The sequence below is a fragment of the Marmota monax genome, unplaced genomic scaffold (genome assembly GCF_021218885.2).
Source record: "Marmota monax isolate L192 unplaced genomic scaffold, Marmota_monax_Labrador192_F-V1.1 WCK01_AAM20220418_F8-fsc00001, whole genome shotgun sequence".
NCBI classification, from domain to species: Eukaryota; Metazoa; Chordata; class Mammalia; order Rodentia; family Sciuridae; genus Marmota; species Marmota monax.
The window spans coordinates 10,003,316-10,008,020 of record NW_026693777.1 but is presented as its reverse complement, the minus strand read 5'-3'; the positions used below and the strand labels follow the sequence as shown (position 1 = coordinate 10,008,020).

The window sequence follows — 4,705 nt, the reverse complement described above, 5'->3', positions numbered from 1 at the left end:
ATGAGGTCCACAGGGGGAACTACATAAAAGCAGAATACCAGAAGGCTGGGATCACTGAGATCATCAAGGAGGCTGACTCCTCCACCTTCCTTTAAACATTTAAACATATTTGATTCTCTCCTATTGAAGCCAGATTTAAAGACAGGTAGTTAGTGTAGCTAGGTAAATCTGGTCTGATAGAGAAAATGAAGTCCCGTTTGAGTCAGAAAATCGGAAACTGTCCCCCCCCATTGAAATGTTAATGTCCCCCAAAGCCAGCCTATACTGCCCATCCTAAAGAATTGTTAATGAAACAACTAGAGAGCAAACAGAAAATTGCTAATTAATTTGTCCTGGGCCCCCTTCCTGCCTGGATCACTCCTCCCTGGCCCCTCCAGCCCACCTGTTTCCCACATTTTGGCTTTCTCATGGGTGTCCCTGGATTACATATGCAGGATGAGGGGAAATGAACAAAATAAAGGAGAGGAATGTAAAAGGACAAACAAAATCTGAAGGAATGTATCTCCACCAGGAAGTATTAAAGGGAGTTCTTCAACCTGAAATAAAGAGATGTTAACAAAAAAAAAAGAAGAAAACATTGAAAGGTATAAACTCATTAATAAGAGTAACTATACAGAGAAATTCAGAATGCTATAGTGTTGTAAACACAATAAATAAACCATTCATATCTTAAATATGATACCTAAAAAAGAATAAAAGTAATAACTACATTAACATGTTAAGAGATAGGCAATATGGAATATTAAAATGAGACATCAGAAGTGCAATATGTTAAGAGTTTTGGAGGGCAGGTATATTTTATATTCATTTTTTTTTCTTTTCTATTGTTTTTGTTCTTATCTTCATGGTCACATTAAGTTGCTATCATTTCAAAATAGCTTTTTTAGGGCTGGGGATGTGGCTCAAGAGGTAGCACTGGGTTGGATCCTCAGCACCACATAAAAATAAAATAAAGATGTTGTGTCCACCGAAAACTAAAAAATAAATATTAAAAAAATTCTCTCTCTCTCTCTCTCTCTCTCTCTCTCTCTCTCTCTCAAAAATAGCTTTTTATACTCAAAAGATTTTTTGATAAGATTTAAGGTAACCACAAAACAAAAATCCATGCCCTATAATTTAGTCAACTGTAGAATAAACTAACCAAAATAAATGAATAAGTAATACAAACAGTAAATCACTTAGTCATGAAGGAAGACTATAAGAAAGAGAGAAATAGAAATGAAATACAATGAAAGTAAAAAACAAATTACAAAATAGATGTAGTAAAAATTTACCTATCAATAAGCTAAATGGATTAGGGATGAGGATGTAGCTCAGTAGTAGAGCACTTGGCTAGCATGTGCAAGGCCCTGGGTTTGATCCCCAGAACTGAAAAAGAGAGAGATCAAACAAGGTAAATGGATTAAGCTCTCCCATAAAAAGAAATAAAAGTGATTAAATGGATTTAAATTCACATATAAGACCCAATTATATTTTGCTTATAAGAAACTCACTTCACCTCCAAGGGCACACATAGATTGAAAGAAAAGACATAGAAAAAATTTTCCATGTAAACATAATCCAAAAGAAAGCAGAAGTAGCCATATTTATATTAAATGAAACAGACTTCAAATCAAAAGCTGCAAAAAGATACAAAGAATACCATTATATGATGATCAATTCAGCAAGAGGAAATAATAGTTATTATACTACATATATATAATAGTTACAAACATATATGCACCCAATAATTGAGCACTCAAATAAATAGAATAAATATTATACCTAAAGGGAGAGATCAACTCTAATACAATAATACTAGGGGGCTTTAGCACCCCCACTTTCAGCAATGGATAGATCATCTAAACAGAATATCAACAAAGAAATAGCTAAGTTAAATTGTACCCTGGACTAAATGGGTATAATAATCATCAATAAAATACCCCTTCCAACAAATGGAGAATACAAATTTTTCTCATCAGTACATGGAACATTCTCCAGAATAGATTACATGAAAAGCCATACAACAAATCTTAACTAATTTTTAAAAATTGAAATCATATTATTTACTTCAACAGCACATATACTACAATCAGAATGATACAGAGAAGATTAGCATGGCCCCTGAGCAAGGATAAAAAAGCTAATTCATGGGGTTGGGTTGTGGCTCAGCAGTAGAGTGCTTGCCTCACATGTGCAAGGCCCTAGCACCACATAAAAATAAGTAAAATAAAGGTATTGTGTCCAATTACAACTAAAAACAAATATTTTTTTAAAAAAAGCTAATTGATGAAACATTCCATATATTTTTTTGGTTTAGTTTTGGCATCATTTCTTCTAGCAAAATTGTTTCCATTTATAAAATATTACTCTTACACTCCTGATGTACAGAAATCACATTAAAAATAAAAGTTCCAGAGGCTGGGGTTATGGCTCAGCGGCACAGCATTCGCCTAGCATGTGCGAGGTGCTGGGTTCGATCCTCAGCATCACATAAAAATAAATAAAATAAAGGCATGTGTCCAACAACAACTAAAAAATATTTTTTAAAAAATAAATAAATAAAAATGAAAGTTCCATACTGTTTGATTTTAAAAAAATGAAATCATGTTAAGTAGGTCTTCCAATCAGAATACAATAAAACTAGAAATCAGTAACAAGAAAAACTTTGAAAGCAATATAAATATGTGGAAATTAAACAATTTACTCTTGAACAACCAATGGATTAAGGAAACAATCAAGAAAGAAATTAAAAGTTTCCTTAAAACAAATGAAAATGGAGACACAACATAACAAAACCTATGGGATACAACAGAAACTGTACTAAGAGGGAATTTTATAACAGTCAATGCCCACATCAAAAAGTAGAAAGACGTCAAATTAAAAAAAAAAAAAAAACTATCACTGCATCTCAAGGAACTAGAAAAACAAGAACCAAACCCAAAAATGAAAGGATGGCTCAACATATGAAAATCAGCAAACACGTCATACCACATCAACAGAATGAAAGACAAATGCCATATGAACACCTCGGGAGATATATAAAATGCATCTGATTAAATTCAACATCCCCCAAGATGAGCAGAAGAAAAGAAGCTACAAAGACCAAAGAATAAATAAATGAAATAGAAACTAAAACACTAATAAATGAAATAAACACTAATCAATGAAATAATAATGAATAAACACTAATCAATGAAATAAAGAATTGGTTGTCCCATCAATGAAAGCTCTATAGCAGACGGCTTCATTGCTGAGTTCTACTAAACAATTAAACAACAATCAATATCAATTCTTATTAAATTATTCCCCCCCAAAAAAATGAAAAAAAAGGAATTTTTTTAGACACATTCTACAAGGCCAGCTTTACTTTGATACCAAATCCAGAAAAGAACCAAAAAAGAAGGCTACCAGCCAATATTATTGATGAACATAGAAGCACAAACCCTCAACAAAATATTAATAAACTGAATCCAACAGAATATTAAAAAATTATTCACCATGGGCAAGAGGGATCTATCCCAGGGATGAAAGAATGATTCAACATTCTCAAATCAAAAACATAATACACCAATTTAACAGAATGAAAGACAAAATCATATGATCATCTCAATAGATTCAGAAAAAGCATTTAATAAAATTCAACATCCTTTCAAGATGAAAAACACTGAAACAACTAGGTATAGAAAAATACTACCTTAACATATTTTTTGTAGTAGTTGGACACAATACCTTTACTTATTTTTATGTGGTGCCGAGGATTGAACCCAGACCCTCACAAGTGCTATGCAGGCTCTCCATCGCTGAGCTACAATCCCAGCCCATACCTTACCATATTAAAAACTATTTAAGACAAGCTAACATTTAATATAATCCTAAGTGGGTACAAGTTGAATATTTATTCAATCAGATCTGGAACAAGCTAAGGATGCTCACCTTCATTACATTTATTTAACCAAGTACTGAAAGTGCTGACCAGAAAATATAGACAAAAGTAAGAAAGGGCTCCAAAATAGAAAGGTGGAAGTAAAATTGTCCCTATTTGCAGAAAACATGATCTTATATGGCAAGAACCCCAAATACCCTAACAAAATTTAGTAAAACTAATACATGAATTCAGCAAAGTTGCAGGATAAAAATCAACATACAAAACTCAGTAATGTTCTAGTAGGTCACACATCAATTATCTGAAATATAAATCAAACCAAAAAAAAAAAAATCCCATTCACAATAACTCCAAAAATTAAAAATAAAAAAATAAAAATCTAGGAATAAATTAAACCAAAGAAGTAAACAACTTCTACAATGAAAACTATAAAATGTTGATGAAAGAAATTAAAAAGAAGCCAAAAAATAAGTGGAAAGACATCCCACATTCATGGGTTGGAAGAATAAATATAGTTAAAATACTGATACTACACAAAATGATCTGGAGATTCAATGCAATCCCTATTAAAATACCAATAATTTTTTTTACAGAATTAGAGGAAAAAATCCCAAAATTTGTTTAGAACTACAAAAATTCCTGGAAAATCAAAGCAATGTTGAGTAAAGGAGAAATTATACTACCTGACTTCAAAAAAAACTGTAAGGTGTCATCTTCAAAACAAGATGGTAAACTGAGCTGAGCACAATGACATATACCTGTAAACCCAGCTAATCAGAAAGCTGAGGCAAGAGGATCACAAATTTGAGGCCAGCCTCAATAACATAGTAAGACCCTGTC

At 32.2% G+C, this 4,705-nt stretch overlaps 1 pseudogene; it reads left to right on the top strand.

Moving 5' to 3' along the window:
- Nucleotides 1-2,045: 2,045 nt before the first annotated feature.
- On the top strand, nucleotides 2,046-2,144 carry LOC124104884 (U6 spliceosomal RNA; annotated as a pseudogene).
- The last annotated feature ends 2,561 nt before the right edge of the window (nucleotides 2,145-4,705 follow it).